Source organism: Abrus precatorius, unplaced genomic scaffold, assembly GCF_003935025.1.
Source record: "Abrus precatorius isolate BTA unplaced genomic scaffold, Abrus_2018 Scaffold12, whole genome shotgun sequence".
In the NCBI taxonomy this organism is placed as follows: Eukaryota; Viridiplantae; Streptophyta; class Magnoliopsida; order Fabales; family Fabaceae; genus Abrus; species Abrus precatorius.
This window is the reverse complement of record NW_020874314.1, coordinates 254,997-275,534: the sequence shown is the minus strand read 5'-3', so window position 1 is coordinate 275,534 and position 20,538 is coordinate 254,997. Positions and strand designations below refer to the sequence as shown.

General features: G+C 37.0%; 1 non-coding gene across 1 annotated transcript; it reads right to left on the bottom strand.

Annotated features, from left to right (window-relative positions):
• Positions 1-205: 205 nt before the first annotated feature.
• Positions 206-312, bottom strand: LOC113856897. Its single transcript, XR_003503069.1, has one exon. It is a non-coding gene; the product is annotated as a small nucleolar RNA R71 (small nucleolar RNA).
• Positions 313-20,538: the final 20,226 nt, after the last annotated feature.

Here is a 20,538-nt window from a genome sequence, read left to right as displayed (position 1 = left end):
GCATCTTTATAATGTTTTGTAGCTATGTGATACCATTCATATCAATAATGTAAGTGAAGATGTTATCCGTTTGAGATTATTTCCCTTTTCTCTTAGGGACAAGGCTAAATATTGGCTTCAAGCTCAACCACAAAGAAGCATCACTACTTGGGCTGACTTAGTGAACAAATTTTTAACTAAGTACTTTCCAACATCAAAATCTGCCAAGCTGCGAAGTGAAATCACCTCTTTTGTTCAGTAAGATGGTGAATTTCTTTATGATGCATGGGAAAGATATAAGGATCTACTGAGAAGATGTTCTCATCATTGCATTCCAGAGTGGATGCAAATCCAAACTTTCTACAATGGGATGAATGTTGTCACAAGAACCATGGTAGATGCAGTAGCTGAAGGTTCATTGGATACTAAAACTGTAGAGGAAGCTCAACAATTAATTGACATGATGGCAACTAGCATGTATTAGAATTTCAATAAGAGGCATGTTGCAAGTAAAAGAGAATTTGAAGCAAAGACACTTGAGACTTTGATCAACCAAAATCAAATGAAAAATCAATTACTTCCTAAACAAATTGCAGCCTTGACTCAACAAATCAATACTTTTCAAGCTAGAGCTACAAAAACAAGCTACTTGATATGTGATTTTTGTGGAGAAAATCATATGAATGGAGCATGTGATGTATTTACACCAGAACACGAAGAATATATTAATTACTTAGGTGATTTTCAGAGGTCTCAACTTGCATTCCATTCTGATTTTCAATATCGAGCCAATAGAAGTCAACCACATTATCAATGAAATCAACAAAGTCCTACAAGAAAAAGTGATATTGCAGTAGCACCATTGTTCTATGCCTATTTTTAGCCTCCATGGTCATATTGTCAAGCTTTTTCATCTCAACCTCCAAGAGAGCCATAATTTTCAAAACCTTTGTCTTAAAGGATGAATGAAATAGAGGAAACACTACTACAATTTATAGAAGTTACACAATCCAACTTCAAAAATCAAGAGGAATCTATGAAAAAGTTGGAGACTCAAATAAAACAAATTTCACAGTAGTTGGCACATAAGGATGGGGATAAATTCTCTAGTAATACTACAGTGAATCCAAGGGAGCAATGCCATGTTGTCATAATAAGAAGTGCAACAGAGGTTTCTAATCTAAAAAATAAGGAGAAGAAGATAGCTACAAAGAATGCTGAAGAAGAAGCTCAAGACAAGTTGCAAAGAGGGAAATTTACTCTTTTAAGAAAAGAAAATTTAGAGGACAGTAACTGCACTAAACTAGAAGGAAGAATCAATAAGCAGGAAAAACAGAATGGAGATTCTATTATGAGAGAAGTCCTTGCTGCAGTGAAATATCAAGATGATGAAGAGGAGGAAAAGAGGCTTGCAGAGTATATCAAGTTGTTAGAAGTCCCTCCACTTCTATTTCTCTCAAGTTTTGAATTAAATGAAGAGCTGCAAGTTGGTGAGAAAAAAGGGAAATGTTTAAAGATAGAGCAAGAGCCGTTATCATCAAAATCATCTCTTAGAACCAAAGATCAATAGGCATCAAGCTAGTGACGTTAAAAAAGCGCTTTGTGAGAGCCAACTCACACTTCTTTCCCTTTCATTTTTTTTAATTTTTGGTTTTTAGTTTTATTTTTTTGCATGATTTGAGTTTTTGGTTGCTTTGCAATTGTTTTTGGCAGTGAAAATATCAACATACAAGGAAGTTTCCTGATGTAGCTTGCTATGGTTTGCTGGAACAACACCTTTCATGTAAAAGAGAGTTATTTCTTTCTTTACCTCTTGATTCATATGTTGAATTATGTCATATTTCCTGCTAAACTAAACAAAGTAAAAAAAAATGTATATGTTTGTAATTGTTTGTGCATTATGTTCCTTTTTCCATTTTGTGATGAATAATTCAGATTCTTCTTCCATTTCTTTGTTTCTGAATTCTGAGTAAATATTCTGTTTATGTACTTCTTCATGTGATTGTCACACTTCATTTTGAAAAATAAAGAGATTCTTACCATTTGTGCATATGGATTTGTAAGGTGAATTGCGAACATGATTGATTGATATTATCACCTTTATTCCAATGGTAAGAATTTGAGCTTTGCAGAATATATTCTTTCATGTGTGATTGATCTTAATTTTGCTGCACCTAGAACTTGCTTTGTTTCTTGATTGAATATGCAATTTTACAATTCTCACATATATGATGGAAGCCTTCTTTGATTGTGCCTAGTTCGCCTAAATGAACCTTCCGTTATGCTTGAATGTCCTAGTTCACCCCTTTGAGCTTAATATCCCTTTCTTGATTTTCCGTCATTACAAGACTTGATGAAAAACCATTTTTACCATCCAAAGGAAAAGAGGCATATTAAGTCTAATCAAGGATGAGTTTAAAGCTAAGTTTGGGGTGGCATCCAGATTTTATTTGCTTGAGGACAAGCAATGTTCTAAGTTTCGGGGTGGAGAATAGCAATAGCAAAGCTATCTAAGTTTTGGTTTCAAAAAGAAAGAAATAAATAGCAAAGTTATGAGTTCAAAAGAAAGATCTGTAGCAAAGTGTTGCAGAGAAAAAACTAAAAGAAAATTAATGAAAGGAATGAAAAGAAAATAGTGGATAAAAGCAAGAAAAGAAAAATTGGAATTCTACTGCATGAATGAATTTGTTTGCTGCATAATTGAGGGAATTATTGAAAAATAATGCAGTTCCATGCTAGTTTTAAGTTCATTCACTCAAAATGTCTTTTTTCTTTAGGATTTGTAGGTATTGTTTCTCATTTTTTTCAATACTTACCTTAACCTTAGCCCTATTATAACTTGAAAAAGTCCTCTTAATGTGTGATTAACTGTATTAAGTAGAGGAGTTGAGAATATGGGCAAGTATATGGTAAGGTGAGGTAAAATTGATGATCTTGAGGGTAAACACTCACCTTAAACACTCATGAGTGAGAGGGAAACACTTTGTTGTGAGTGGTAATGATATCTGTAACACCTTAAATTTAATTTCAATTAAGTAATAATTTCGCAAATTCGAATAACTAAATTTTCATAAGATAGTTTGAAATTAAAGAAGGGTTACAAATTAATATCAAATAATTGCTACAGGACTAGTTCAATTACAACATTTTAAAATAAAATTTAAGTCATATAGCAGTCCATCCGTCCCTTCACTGAGTCTGGTGCTGATCGTCTTGATTATCTAAAAAAATGAATGTAAGGGTGAGTACTCTACACTACTCAAAACACAACTATCATAGAGTCTCACCTTGCCTATACTTCATGGAAAGTACACATGAACAACATTTCATTTTGATTTGTCACTGATGCACTCATGGCACCACACAATTATATATATGAAATTAACAAACAATAGTCCTGTGTACTCACTGCACGCCAGCCATGCTAACTGTGGCACTGTGATAACAGATTTTGCTATGGATGGTCGTCGGTTACCCCCGCCTCATGGATACAACATGGGTAGTCATGAGTCGCTCAGCAAAGGTAGTTGTCAGAGGTCTAGTAAGGAAGAGAGTGTGTAGTCCGTGGTGCACCCGTTCCACAGTCGGTGTCACTACCACTCTCCCTTCCCCAAGGTATTTTGACCGTCCTCATCTTCCACACCCCCAGTGTATCGCTGAACCATTCACAGCACATTATAATGGCGCCAACACGCTCTATTCACATACATTTAATTCACACACGCAATATTCATGCTTACACACGACATACAGTCTATATTTAATTCATGTTAACATTAATTCACCCATCAATGGCATTCCATCTCACACAATCACCCCTACGGGGCCTAACTATTCCAACACACATCAAATTGCACATCAATTTCATCCAACACACAATCCCTATCCTCTATCTCGGTCACGTAGCAATATTCAACAAAATAACAACAAAGCAGAATAATGAGATAGGGTAGAGTTCCCCCCTTACCTTGGATTGAAAACCCACACTCGTACTCAACCTCGGACGTGCTCCCCACACAGATCTCGGCCTAAACACATGGAGAAACTCCATGAAAATCCAAGAAAATCAAGAAAACAGAGAATAGGGGCAAAAAATTGAAACCCTAGTCATTAAAACTTACCTCCAAACTCCCCAAACATGATTTCAACCTTCAATCTAGCTCTCAAACGACCTTGGAGGTGATTCAATTGGTAAGAATGGGTCTGGGATCGAGGGAATCGCAGAAGAGAGAAGGGAAAACGTAAAAATAACCCATTCCTCGAACCCTAACCCTTAAAATACCCCTCTGATCACGACAATTGAGGGGACCTCGCTGCAGCGACACGCCCTCTCACTACAGCGAAAAACTCAGAGAAAACTGCACTCTGGTTTTTGCAAAATCTCGCTACAGCGAGACTGCACCAGAAATGCACCCCAAATTGTCGCTCTGTCACTACAGCAAGAAGGCAACATATGCATGCCTTTTACCCAGGGTCCACTCACTACAGTGAGACATCTGTCGCTGCAGCGAGAATGCCCTGCACCAGAACTTAGCCTATTTTCCTTCAGTCTAATTCTAGCCACAAACTCACATCATAATAAGGTCACATACATATATTTACATCACTATCAAGTAAATCAACACACATATGAATATATATATGTATATATATATATATATAATTTTAAAAACATTACAAAATTGGGGCATTACAATATCTTTCATTAATGTTTCACATGTAGCTTTGTTGTTCATTAGCTAATATTTGTAAGATTCTGCACAAAAAGACTTGTTTGAGTGTGACTTTCATTGTGATTGAATGCATGAAAGATTTGTTGATAGGATAATTGGAAGGAATGATATGGAATGAAGAATTCTGTACAAACTAAAAATAAAGTCTATGTAAAAAGATTTTCATTGTTGTTTTGATGATGCATTCAATTCCCCTTAGTATGTTCTGGTTTGCTTGAGGACAAGCAAAAATCTACGTTTAGGGTGATGATAAATGCAGATTTTACTAGATTTTTATGTAGTTTTCTAGGTTGTTTTTCATAGAAAATGTAACTTGGAAAGTGAAACTGCACAAAAAAATATATACATGTTCAATAAAGTAAATTGTTGTCTTTAATAATTCAAATTATTAAAATTTAATAGAATTTTGATGTAATTTTGTTAGTTTTGCAGGAAACTCTGAGCTGAGATCATAAGGTTGGAGGATCAAGAGAGAAAGTAAAAGAAAGTAGCAAAACTGGAATCAAGGAACAAGGTTTGGTGAAGCAAGAGCTGGGCATGATCACTTTTCCTGGCAAAAGTGATTTTTCCAGAGCCTAACAGTGAAAGATGACCTGTGCGTTATCACTATTGTTGATGATAGTGATTATTCCAGAGAGCTTTCAAGCGTAGCAAGGTGCGCGTTATCACTATTGCTGACAAAAGTGATTGTTCTAGCTGCGCATGACTCCTATTGTTCACGAAAGTGAACATGCGCAGACCACGAACCTCTGCGTTCCTACTTTTATGAAAAATAGTGATCACGCCAGAAAGGCAGAAACTTCTATAAATAAGAGATTAGCCCAGAAACTTGTATCTTTTCTCATTTTTTCATTTCCACACATTAGAAGAGTTAGAGAGGGAGATTGGGGGCGACTTCCAAGCTCTAGACCTTGAGGAATCAGGCTGAGGATTGGATTTATGAAGAATTTCTGCAGCTCCTCTTCTTCTACTCTTTCTCTTTTTCTTTTAGGAACATGTTCTGATTTCTTTTTCTTATGGATTGATGGATCCAATTTTGATATTGTAAATTGATTGTGGATCTGGATTTTAAGATCTTGATTGTATTGAATGTTTAATTCTTTTCTTAATGCAAATCTTGAATTAGCTATTCAATTGAATTGAACCTAAAAGATTTTCATAAATGGAAGTTGAGTTAATTTCTCAGATCTGCATTGAATGTCAAGGTTATAGATATCTTATGGATAAGAATTCGTGATCTTGTGATCTCTTAATATCTCATGCTTAATGCAATGTTTGATTGATTTAGACCTAAGGAATTAAGGTAGTTAATTGAATATTAGGATCATTGAGGCAAGGGATTGTCCTTTGATTAGATAAGTGAAGTTGATCATCAATCAATTAAGGAATTTAGAGTTCAGATCTACTTCAGTTTTACAATTGATAAAGAGGTGAAATCAATCCTAACTCCATTCACACATCATTTCATTTCTAAATTTGTTAGTCTATTTTGCTGTTATTTTTTTTATTTCTACACTTTATTGCTTTTATTTGCAAATGCTCAAAACATCTCCTATATTCGTTTGGTTCAACTAGTTATTGATTTGTGAAGTGGTAATTGATAGAACTAATCCCTGAGGACGATACTTGGGACTCAAATGAATTCCAAATTTTATTACTTGCTACAACTACCTAGTACACTTGCTAGGTAGTGTTCTCTTGGCTTTGTGACAACATCAATCAATGACATGCAACCACACACAATCACCCATAACAGGTTCAACCATTTCATCACACATAACATTCAACGTCAATCACATTGTAAAACACACAACATTTCCATCAACAATCCATATCAATCAATTCATTCCATCATACACATTATTCAATATCCATTACACTATATTCTACACATTCTTTCCATCGAAATCTCACCATAACCAAATTATTTTAATTAAGGTACACATCTCTCTACTTTTCAATCATTCACATTACAACACATAGCAAAATCACAAATTCTAAACATAGTGAGATAGGGTAGAGTCCCCGTTACCTCCGATTGAAGACCAAAACACGAAATCTACATTAGAATAGCTCCCCACACTCAAAGCGTTGGCCACCACATTTGCCTTACCAAGGCAATAAAACAATGTGAAGTCATAGTCTTTGAGGAATTCCATTCACCTCCTTTGCTGCATGTTCAACTCTCTCTGATCAAACAGATACTTTAAACTCTTATGGTCACTGAATACTTCAACTGGTCCATCAAATCATCAATCCTTGAAAGTGGATACTTGTTCTTTATTATTACCTTGTTCAATTGTCTATAGTCTACACACATCCTTATACTCCCATCCTTCTTTTTTACCAAGAGCACTGGCACTCCACATGGTGATACACTTGGTTTCACGAATCACTTCTGCAATAAATCTTCCACTTGCTTCTTGACCTCTGCCAACTCTACCGGTGACATTAATAAATCCATATTTTACCATGTTTTTAGTATAGTTTTTGGTTAATAATTAGGAAAATAGTTCTAAAAATAACTTGAAAAGATCACAAAAAATAAAAGAATTAGTATAAATTGTTGTTTTGTTGAAATATTAAAAATTGTCTAGATTTTTGTAGAAATTCATGCAAAAGATGGAAAGTTGTTGAAAGTGCTTAAAGGAAGGATTAAAAGTTGAAATTAAAGAAGAAAAGTCAAAGAATCAAGCTTGAAGAAATCCTAAGAGCTGGGCGTTACAACTCCAAGTGATTGGCGTTTGAACGTGGAAAGAAGAAAATACAACATTGGGTCTGCATGGCTACTCTGAGTGATGCGCGTTAACACTCCAGCAATTGTAACTAGATAACTGCCACTGCGTTGAAATGCATATCACTTGGAGCTTTAGCGCGCAACAGAGAGTGGCAACTCATAACAGATGGCGTAGCAAAGCAGAGCTGAGCATATGGAAAAAACGTTCATTGAAGTGATGTGTGTTTCTGTGTGGCTACTCTGAGTGATGCGCGTTAACACTCCAGCAACTGTAACTAGATAACTGCCACTGCGTTGAAACGCATATCATCTGGAGCTTTAGCGCGCAACAGAGAGTGGCAACTCATAACAGATGGCGTAGCAACGCAGAGCTGAGCATATGGAAGAAACGTTCATTGAAGTGATGTGCGTTGAAACGCACATCACTTGAAGCCTTGGTGCGCAACAGAGAGTTGCAACTCATATCACTTGAAGCCTTGGCGTGCAACTGCGCACCTTCACTCCAGCCACTGCGCGTTTTGGCGCAAAACTCTGCAGTTTTTATAACTTCTTCTTGCCAATTCTGGACGTTTGGAGCTTTTGTATCACTTTTAGAAGATTCCAGAACACCTGGGGATAACTAACTTTCAGAATTCCAAGGGTTAAGTCGAAGAATTAGAGGATCTCTATAAATAGGAATTGGAAACTTAGAAAAAGAGCTTTTTGTCATTTTTAGTTTTTGGTATTTAGTTGTAACCGTTTTAACTTCCAAGAGAAGTCAGAGGGAGAAGAGAGGAGTGACTTTTGTTCTTCTTTGCTAGAGGAATCTGGGGGAAGACGAAGTTATGGAGATGACTCTCTGTTTTTCATCTTCTTTTCTTCTTGCTTCTCTTTATTTCATTGTAATGTGTTTCTAACTCTTTTTGTTAGGGATTTATAGATCTAGAATTGATATATTGATTTCGTTTTGACTCTGAACTTTGAGTATTTGATTTGATTGAGGGATTAATTCTGTGTTTACTTGATCTTTGAATGGAAGTTCAATTGATTAATCAAAAAGTAATCTTCACTAATGGAAATTGGGTTTGTTGCTTGGATCTGAATTAATTCCTAAAACTATTGATTTTCTTAGGGATAAGTGGTCTTAGTTTTGCAATCTTTCGATTCTAATTCGTAATGCAATATTGAACTAAATTTGGCCTAAGGAATTAGGGAGATTTGGTCGAATATTAGGACCAATGAATTAAGGAATCAATCTTTGGTTATTGTAAAAGAGAAACCGATTGTCAATCAATCAATTGCTTGAATGTTCAGAGGCAGAACTGAATTGATATTGATATTCTAGTGAAATAAATTCCTAACTTTCCTCCATTCATAATTCATTCGAATAAGACAAATTAACATTCTGTTTTTAACAATTTCTCATTTCTTTAATTCTGAAATTTACTTTCTTGCATATTGAAATCTGTTCAATGAATTGTTTGATGTAAATGGTTATTATCTTGTGAATTGGTGATTAAAAATAAGATCCTAGAGGATGATACTTGGGACTCAATCTGATTTTCACATTTTATAACTTGCTACAACTACCTACTACACTTGCTAGTATTGAATTACACCATTTAAGTACTATGATAGAGAAAAAGTGTATCAGACATCCTATATAGTGCCATAGAAATCGGGCTTGCCCTCAGAATGAGGTCAATAGCGAACTTAATCTTCCTCTCAAGTGGCAATTCAGAAACGTCTTCTGGAAAGACTTCCAAGAAGTCCCTTACCACCAGGATATACTCCGGCTCCACCATGCTTTCAGCTTTCATTGAGAACATGACTATAAAGGCCTTAGTGTTCACCATATTCTTCCAAGCACCTTGACTCAAAAGACTCATAATTTCTATCAGCGACGCACCAAAGATCAAATTCTTCTCTCTGCAATCCAACAACACATGGTTGGCGGCCAGCTAATCTATCCCCAAAATCACATCAAATTGGGAAAGAGGCAAACAAATCAAGTCCACCGCAAAGTCCTTACCATGTACCATTATTGAATGCCCTAGACACACCCATGACGTTACAACCGGTTTACCTGTCGAGATAGTCACCACAACATTATATAGCAATTCTGTTACATATAGACCCAAACTCTTCACACATTCCACAGAAACAAAGGAGTGCATAGCACCCGAGTAAAACAACACATCCTTAATAAGGCATTTACCTCTAATAAGCTCCTTAGATTGTGAAGCCTTGATCAATTGGATTTTTATAACATTATTTCCTCTAATTCCTAACTCATTAATCCTCTTTTGTGCCTAATTGGTTGAATTGGATCATTTTATGATGTTTGAATTTTATTTGGGCTTTATTTAATTTTTCCAGTATTTTCAAATTCTAATACTATTTTGGTTTCTAGGCCATATCTTGAGTTGTAGAGCTCATTTCATTGTTATTCTTAATTTGTAGAAAGCTAAGAGAAAGGTGCACAATTCTTATGAAGAGTTCTGAACCCAATTCCGATGTTAAGAAGCTGAAACTGGGCCTAGAAGTGAACTGAAGTGGTGCAGTCGTAGATCCTGAGCAAGGTGCAGTATTTGGGCCATATCTCAGCCCACAGACATCCGATTAAGCCCATTCCAGTGGCGTTTTGAAGTTAATATCCAAGGATACAATTGTCATTCAGGCCACGAACCAAAAAGAGGCTGTTTTCATAGCCGAAAAAATGGAACAAAGTGACGAACGGAATTTTGAATTTTGAATTGTGAATTTAATTTTTTGGCTTATTTCTTCTTCCTCTCTTCTCTCTCTGTTTTCGTTTTTTTTCTCCCCTTTCATGAATTGTTTCCCTCCATCCATGGAGGCTTAGATTCCCATCTGATTCAAGAATTAAAAGAGACGTGACACTCTTGAGGATTGATTGATCGCACATTGGCATAAATTCAATAACAATTTTGGGTTTCATCTATTCCTTATTCTGTCCCTTTTGCTAATTATATTTTCAAATTGAAGTTATTCATTTGGATTGATGATTATGCATGTGGTTGATTATGTATTATTCGATTGATGTATGTAATTGAGTTTTAAGGAACATGAATTGGATTTTCAGGTTTGAAAACTACGATTAATGGCATTGGTAAATTAAATTGGCACAATTCAATTAGGTTCTAGAGTTTTCTGAATTTTAATTAATTATGTGTTAATCGAATGCATGAAGGTCTTCATGTGAATGCTGAGTTCGAATTGAGGTTTCATTCAGATTCATTGTTAATTATCGAATTGTTTGTTGATGTACTCTCTTAAAAATCTGATAATAGAGTAGTCATTTTTCTTCTTAATTCTTGGATTGGAATTTCAATTTTTGTTCACTCTTTATTATAATTATAATTAAGTGCGTTTTTGTTTCCTTTACAAACAAACCCCACTCGTCTTATACACTCTCCAAATAGATTAATTTGCCATTGTGATTCTTTGAGAAACGACCCTATTTGCTTACCCCGTACTATAGTAATTAGGTTTATTTTGACCCGTGTACGACCCCGTGTCAAATTGGCGCCGTTGCCGGGGAATCACTGGCATTTGTTTTGCGTGTTAATCTTTCTTAGTGTGTTTTGCGTTCTGTGTTGAGCATTTTTGCGTTGAGGTATTTATTGTGAGTCTTGTAAGCGAAAATTTCAATACCAGTCCGACTTTGGAGTTTGAGGCTGAATTTTGGTGTCCAAATAGCATTCATCACGCTGATCAACTTTGTCCAAAGGAGCTCCTGTAAATTCCTTCATCTGGTAGGTGTTTTTCTACAAAAGGGTAAAAAGGTAATTTTTCTGGCGACTAACTCGGATTGAGCTGAAACTTGGTTAGACATTACATAAAAATTTAGGGATCAATATCACACAATTTAGTGACTAAATTGAGTGGTGCACCCCTGAAATTCCAAAATTCCATCTTTTAGATCACTTTTTCAATTTTTTTAGTATTCTAGGATTTTTAAAAATAGTAAAAAAAATTTCAAAAATAGGAAATTTTATTTCTAGTACTTCTGTGGTAGTCCTATATTTTTAAAAAAATTATTTCGTTGGTTTTATTTCCCTATTAGCATTTTGTCGACATATTGTGTGTCCATCATTCTTATGTTTCTGATGTTGTATGACACGAGCTAAGCCTGGTGAATTGCATCATTTTAATCCTGAAATTGATAAGACATTTCATCATTCAATTAGAACACATAAAAGGCTTACCTTTACTAATATTCAAGTTGATAATAGTGTAGGTTCTATTAGTAGTGTTAATCATTCTGTTTTTGTGCATTCTGATTCCGAGGATATTATGAATATGGCTAATAGAACTTTGAAGGAAATTGCAGCACCTGATGTTAACTATCACGCTTTGGCAATTCAGTATCTGAATTTGTATGCAGACTTTGAGCTCAAGTCAGGGCTGATACACCTGCTGCCCAAGTTTCATGGCTTAGCTGGTGAAGACCCTCATAAGCACTTGAAGGAATTCCATGTGGTATGCTCAACCATGAAACTGCGTGGAGTGGAGGAGGACCACATCAAGCTGAGGGCATTTCCTTTTTCTTTGGATGGATCTGCCAAGGATTGGTTGTACTACTTGCATCCTTGTTCCATCACAAGCTGGAAGGACATGAAGAGGATGTTCTTAGAGAAGTTCTTCCCTACCTCAAGAGCTGCTTCTATTAGGAAAGAAATTTGTGGCATAAGGCAGATTACTGGAGAGACTCTACATGAGTATTGGGAGAGGTTCAAGAAATTGTGTGCAAGTTGTCCACACTATCAAATCAGCGACCAGCTCCTCATTCAATATTTTTATGAAGGTCTCATGCTAATGGACAGAAGTATGGTTGATGCTACTTCTGGAGGGGCTCTGGTAGACAAAACTCCCACTGTAGCTCGTGAATTGATTGCAAACATGGCTGCCAATGCACAACAGTTTGGTACTCGAGCCATGGTGTCTACAAGAGAAGTGAATGAAGTGAAGACCTCTGATACAAACCAGCAAAGGATGGAGAACAGAATAGAAGAGTTGACAACTTTGGTGAGGCATTTGGCACTCGGTCAGACACAACAACCTCAACAGTCCATTCCAACAAGCATTTGTGGAATTTGCTGTGTACCAGGTCACGCAACAGATCAATGTCCATAGATGCAAGAAACCAATGAAACAGTTGCTGGAATTTTTCCTGGAAAACCTTTCCAACAGCAGCAGCAAAGGAATTATGACCCCTTTTCTAATACATACAATCCCGGATGGAGAGATCACCCGAATTTGAGGTATGGTAATTCTAATCAGTTCCAGCAGCAGCAGCAGCAACCTCAATATCAGTTCAGGCACCATGCTGCAGAACCAAACATGAGGCAGCAATATTCACAGCAAGCTAAACCAGACCAACAACAAAGCAGTACCTCAGAACCGAGTCTAGCAGATTTGGTGAAGCAGATGGCAACCAGTAGTGTCCAGTTTCAGTAGAGAACAGAAGCCAGCATCCAGAATCTGCAAACACAGATTAGTCAGTTGGCTACAACAGTAAATGAGCTAAAATCCCATGGTTCTGGCAACCTTCCCTCCCAATCCGTGAGTAATCCAAGGAATGTGAGCGCCATCACTTTGAGAAGTGGCAAGCAGCTTGAAGTTCCAAATGCTGCAGCAGAAAAATCAACTTCTGCAGAGATAGATGCAACTGAAGAGCAACCAAAGCTATCCAGCGAGAGAGACAGTAGCCATTCTGAACCAAACATGCCGCTGCCTTTTCCAAATAGAGTGACTCAAAATAAGAAGATAAAAGAGGCAGAAATGGACAAGGAGATCATGGAAACTTTTAGGAAAGTTGAAGTCAATATTCCACTCCTAGAAGCTATCAAACAGATTCCAAAGTATGCCAAGTTTCTCAAGGACTTGTGCACTCATAGAAGACGGCTAAAGGGAAATGAAAAAGTGAGCATGGGTAGAAATGTTTCTGCCATCATTCAGCCAAGCATTCCTCCAAAATGCAAGGATCCTGGGACTTTCACCATTCCATGCATCATAGGAAGCGAGCAATTCAGTCAAGCCATGTTGGACCTTGGAGCTTCAATCAATGTGATGCCCAAATCAGTCTACCAATCTTTGCACATTGGAAAGCTCAAGCCAACGGGAGTGGTGATCCAACTTGCCAACCGAAGCATAGCACACCTTGAGGGAGTTTTAGAAGACGTGTTGGTAAGAGTAAATGATCTTATTTTTCCTGCTGATTTTTATGTGTTAAACATGGAGGATGATGTTAATCAACCAACATTGATCTTAGGTAGGCCATTTTTGAAAACTGCTAAAACTAAGATTGATGTACACTCTGGTACTTTATCCACGGAATTTGGAGATAACAAGGTGCATTTTAAACTGCATGATGCCATGAGATATCCACCAGAAGAGCATTCTGTGTTTCATTTAGACATCATTGATACATTGGTTAATGATATGCATGAGAATTTGTGTGCTGAGTTTCCTGAAATTGTAGGCATTAGAGATGACTTTCAATGTTCAGATTGTGATGGAATTCATGATTTATGTGCTGTTTGTGTCAAATTTAACGCATGCATATATGGTTCAGAGTCTGTACAGAATTCACATGCTGATCCTGGAAGTTTAAGTTATGATGTTATTAGAACAGATTCTAATTCTAGTTTTGCAGTAGTGAAAAATACTGATTGTGCACATTCTGATTATTCTATGGGGTGTGGAAATAACTCTTATGCTAATATTTCTGTTGTGGGATATGATAATGCTCTTGTGCAAGATTTTTCACACGTTGCAGGTACTGAGATTAGAAAAACAGAGCGGATTCCAAGATTAGCACCCTCCATACAAGAGCCACCCACCTTGGAGCTGAAACCTATACCAGAAAATTTGAAGTATGCATTCTTGGCACCAAATGAGAAGCTACCAGTCATCATAGCCTAGGATTTGCAACCAGAACAAGAAGAGAAGTTGCTAAACATTCTGAGGCAAAACATAAATGCTTTAGGCTGGACATTGGCTGACATACCTAGGATTAGCCCCTCCACATGCATGCACAGAATTCAGTTAGAGGAGGGAGTAAAACCAGTGAGGCAGCCTCAGAGGAGATTGAACCCTCTGATTTTGGATGTGGTCAAGAAAGAAGTCAGCAAGCTTCTAGCTGCTGGCACCATTTACCCAATTTCAGACAGTAAGTGGGTGAGTCCGGTGCAAGTGGTTCCAAAAAAGACCGGAATAACAGTAGTAAAGAACTCGAAGGATGAGCTAGTTCCCACAAGAGTGCAGAATAGCTGGAGGGTCTGCATTGATTACAGGAAGCTGAACCAGGCCACCAGGAAGGACCACTTCCCATTACCCTTCATTGATCAGATGCTGGAAAGATTGGCAGGTCAGTCACATTACTGTTTTCTTGATGGATTCTCTGGCTATTTTCAGATTCACATTGCACCTGAGGATCAAGAGAAGACAACCTTCACCTGTCCGTTTGGTACATTTGCATACCGGAGGATGCCCTTCGGTCTATGCAATTCCCCAGGTACATTTTAGAGATGCATGGTGAGCATTTTTTTCTGATTTTCTAGAGAATTGCATGGAAGTCTTCATGGATGATTTTACTGTTTATGGTACTTCATTTGATGCATGCTTGGATAGCCTTGCTAGGGTATTGAAGAGATGTGTTGAGTCTCACCTTGTTTTGAATTATGAAAAGTGCCATTTTATGGTTAGGCAAGGTGTAGTCTTAGGACATGTTATTTCTGGTGAGGGTATAGCTGCTGATAGTTCCAAGATTGATGTTATTGCTTCTTTACCTTACCCTACATGTGTACGGGAAGTGCGTTCTTTTCTTGGTCATGCAGGTTTCTACAGGCGATTTATCCAGGGTTTTAGTAAAATCGTCCTTCCACTTTCCAAGCTTCTGCAGAAGGACATAGATTTCCAGTTTGATGATGAGTGCAGAAGAGCTTTTAATCAATTAAAGCAGCACCTAATTTCTGCTCCTGTCCTACAGTCACCGAACTGGGAGTATCTGTTTGAGCTCATGTGTGATGCATCAAACCTTGCAGTTGGAGCTGTACTTTCCCAGAGAATTGGAAAGACCCCTCATGTCATAGCATATGCTTCCCGGACTCTAGATTCTGCACAGGCTAATTACACCACTATAGAAAAAGAGCTCCTAGCTATCATTTTTGCTTTAGATAAATTTCGTGCTTATCTGTTAGGAACTAAAGTGACTATTTTCTCTGATCATGCAGCATTGAAGTTCCTATTGAAGAAACCAAATGCTAAGCCCATACTCATTAGGTGGATGTTGCTGTTGCAAGAGTTTGACATAGGGATCAAGGATAAGAGTGGAGCCGAGAACCTGGTGGCGAACCATTTGAGTCGAATTCCACAGACTTTGGAGCCTCTATCTATCCGTGAGAACTTTCCAGATGAGCAGCTTTTAGAGCTGCGAGGTAGGACTCGTGGTATGCTGACTTGGTTAACTATCTAGTTGCCTCTGAATTGCCTGCTTATTTTAAAAAGCATTAGATAGAGAAACTTAGGAGTGAGGCTAAATATTATGTCTGGGATGATCCTTATTTGTGGCGCATGTGTAGTGATCAGATTATTAGGCGCTGTGTGCATGAGCTTGAGATTTCTTCCATTTTGTAATTTTGTCATACACTTGCTTGTGGTGGTCACTTTGGGCCACAACGCACTGCTAGAAAGGTCTTAGATGCAGGTTTTTACTGGCCTACATTGTTTCGAGATTCTTACACCTATTGTAAGAATTGTGAACAAGGTCAGAAGACGGGTACTATCTCCCGTAGAAATGAGATGCCTCAACAACCATTATTGTTTTGTGAGATATTTGATGTTTGGGGTATTGATTTTATGGGTCCATTTCCTATCTCATTTGGTTTTGTTTATATTTTGTTGCCTGTTGATTATGTCTCCAAGTGGGTGGAGGCCAAGGCCACCCGAACTGATGACTCTCATGTTGTTGTAGATTTTGTCAAATCACACATTTGTTGTTTGCAATCTAAACACTAGCAAGTGCACTAGGATTGCAGCAAGTAATGAGTAAATTTAAGATCCGAGTATCGTCTCCACAGGGAATTAGGAACTCAATTATCACTTCACAGAAAAATAACCATTTGAGCCATACAAATTTGGGAAGAGAGTTGTATCATATAAAAGCAATAATCAGAGCAATCAAAAGTAAAGAACTTGCAGAAAAACAGAGTATAAGATTTGTGATGAAATGAAATAGCAATGAAGGATAGTTAGGAATTTACTTCACAAGAATATCAATATCAATCCAATTAAATCCTCTGAACATTCAAGCAATTGAATAATTGACAATCAGTTTCACATATGCTTAGCTAAAGGTTAATTCCTTAACTCATTGACCCTAACAATCCACTAAACCTCCCTAATCCCTTAGGTGAGATTCAATTTCAGGTTGCATTAAGAATTAGAACTATAAGATTGCAGAATTAGGTCTCCTTATCCTTAAGAAATCCCTAAACTCTGGTTGCTAATTCAGATCGGAGCAAACAATCCAATTCCCATTGGTAAAGATTCCTCTTGATTAATCAAATGAATTTCCATTCAAAGATTGCATGAAAAGCAGAATTAACAACTCAATTAAACCAAGAACTTAAAGTTCAGAAGATAAAGTCGAATCAATACATCAATTCGAGTTCCATAAACCCCTAACTATGGGAAATTAAGCACACCAACAAAAACAGAGAAAGAAGAAGAAGAAGATGAAGAAGAATGCAGAGCAGCCATGGCCACGAGCTCCAATCCGATCCCTCTTCTTGGAGCTTCAAGCTTCGACCCCAATCTCCTTTCCACTCTTTCTCAACGAGAATCTAACTAACAAAACAGAAAATGAGCAAAAGACCCCAAGTTTCGCGCCTCAATCATGTATTTATAGAAACCCCAGTTTTGCGCGTTGTCACTTTTCTTCACAAGAGTAACCACGCAGAAGCTTTGTGTAGTGTGCGTGTTCACTTTCAAGAGCAAGAGTAACCATGCGCAACTTGCAGAGTTGAAGGCTTCTCTGGTACATTCACTTTAATTCATAAGAGTGACAACGCAGGAGGTCGAGGGCTGCGCGTGATCACTTTCGTGAGTAATAGTAACCACGCGCAAGCTGTCCTGATACAAGTGCCTCTGGAACGCTCACTTTCGCTGGCGAAAGTGACAACGTGCAGCTCATCAGGAATGAAGTCTCTCTAGGAACGTTCACTTTCGCTGGCGAAAGTGATAACGCACACTGGCAACGCTCACTCTTGTAAATAAAAGTGATTACGCACAGGGTCCTCTTCTCATTTAGGCTCTGGAATGATCACTTTCACTAACAATAGTGATCACGCCCAGCCTGCATCCCATAATTCTTGTATTTTGGAGTCCAACATTGTCATTCTTCCTCTTCCTTTCCATTGATAATCCATTTCCATGACTTTTGCTCAGATTATTCCTTCAAAAACAAGATAAATTCCTTAAGAACTAAGCATAAATTCTACAAATGCGAAAATAACTACAAATTGAAATAAAACTTTCAATCATTCTCTTTTTCTGAGTTTTTCTGCTTTCTTCATATATTTTCCTTATTAAATGAGCTAGAATTATGCTAAAATATCAGTAAAAATATGGATTCATCACCACCCCAAACTTGAATTTTTGCTTGTCCTCAAGGAAATCAAACTAAACCAAGGGTAAGTTCCTCCATTTTCAAATTCAGTTCATAAACTGCTTATTTCAGATTTTTCTAATTTCTAATTCTGTGTTTTCTGCAAAATTTTCAATCAAGTTGTTCATCCAAATACTCATCATGATATTCCTACTGCATAATCATCATTGAGTAAGAATTGCTACCTAAGTTCATCTTTTTCATCAAAATTCATGTGAGTACAATTAATCAACATGATCACAGCTCACTTGGAAGTGTTTCTCTCATCACTCAACAGTGTTTAGGTGCTGTTTTCACTCTAAATCATCAATTTCACTGCACTCTACCATATGCTTGCCCAATTTCTCCATCTCCTCTGCTTAGTACAATTAATCACACATCTAGAAGACTTTTTCAGGTTATAACAAGGCTAAGGTTAAGGTAGGTATCAAAGAAAATGGAAAACAATACATGCAATTTCAAAAGATCAGAGGCATTTTGAGTGATTTGTTTTAAAACTATCCTGGATCTGCATTATTCCTCCTTAATTCTCTCACTTATGCAGCAAACAAAATTTTTCTTACAGCAGAATTTTCATCTCTTTTCTTCTTCTTTTTTTTTTTAATCTTTTTCTCCAACACTTTGCTGCACTTCTTTTCTTTTGAACTCACATTTTTTTTTTCTTTTCACAGCTTTGCTTCATAAATTTTTCATTTTACTGCAGCACTTTTGTTCTTTCTTTCTGGCTTGTTGAACTCAAACTTAGATAGCATGTTATTTCCCACCCCAAACTTAGAACATTGCTTGTCCTCAAGCAATTAAAATCTGGATACCACCCCAAACTTAGTTTTAAAACTCATTCTTGATTAAACTCATTATGCCTCTGATCTTTTGAATGGTAAAAATTGGTTTTTCAGCAAGGCTTATAATGAGGTAATTTCAAGAAAAGGGATATTAAGCTCAAAAGGGTGAACTAAGACATTCAATCATAAAGGAAGGCATTTAGGCTGACTAGGATATCAATCATGGCCTCTATCATGTGGGTGAAAACTGTAACATGCATATTCAATTTAAGAACAAGGGCAAGTTCTAGAGAATGCAGCCAAATATGATTAATCACACAAGAAAAAGAATTAGACAGCTCAAATCTCACTAGGTATTTATAAGTGATCATGTGGATTAATGAAAACACAATGCACTTTTCAGAAATATATGCACCTAGTGGCAACTGCCTCATTTTTGAAAATACAAGTGTGATCTCATTTTGAGAATGGGAAAAACAACTTAAAAAGAAATTCACACAGAATTCACAAAATTGTCAATCATTTTTATTTGATTAACAACCAGCAATTTATTATCTATTCTAGTATTTTGGTGTTTTTCAGGAATAATTCAGTGTAATGTGAAGCTAACTCATGAATAAGAGGTAGAGAATGAAACCCCCCTTTTATGGCAGCTTGTGCAAGTGTCAGCTTCCATGGTGTGTGAGTGTTGTGTGGTTGTGACATTTTCTGCACAAAACACCAAAAATTCCATCAATTATCAAGTGAAAAGGGATTGAATTCTGCAGAATTAATGTGTGTTCAAAACATAATTGTTCAGAATTAGCATGAAACCAAAATATACCAAGTGTACAAATTACAAACCCAAATTCTAAAATGAAACCAAAAAGTTTGAAACTTTATTATAAGACTGTCAAGAGAAAATTCGAATTAACAGAAAAGAAAACAAAAATCCTAAACTAGTCATCATGGGCATCCTCCTCATCAGAAATTTCATCTTCATCTTCTTCTTCATCCTCCTCCTCATCTTCTTCCTCCACCACTTCTTCAGTTGGCTGTGGAAAATGAGTCTTGTAGATTGGTAAGTCTTTAAAGACTGATGAGCGTAGACATTGAGCATTCTCGGCCAAATCTGGTGTGTGATAAAGTTCATCTTTGGTCATTCCCATCTTCTGACCAAGATTCATCAACACACATTCCAATAGCATAGTTCCTGCCTTCAAACTGCTGTGGAGCTCAGTTTGTCGTTCAACCAATTGATTTTGCCTTTCAACCAAAAGATGTAGGATGTCTTTCATCTTCATTGGTTTCTCCTTTCTGAATTGGGTGGGGATAGGTGCAGCTGAAGTGCAGGAGGTGGTGGCATAGATTTCCTTTACCATTGAGACAGAGATAGGGGGAGCAGATCTGATTTTCTCTTGGTATTCTCCAACTTCAACCCCTGCATCCTCACAAAGTAAAGTGATTAATGAGGGAAAAGCTAGTGAATCTCATTTTGTTTTCAAAATATTTAAGATACATTCACTAATTACTTCCCCCACATCAATGTACATATCATTAACGATAGCAAACAATAATTCAGCCCTCTTTACTGCCAGGGTTGAACTATGCTTGACTGGCATGAAAGAGTTCAACAGAAAGGTACTCCAGACTTTA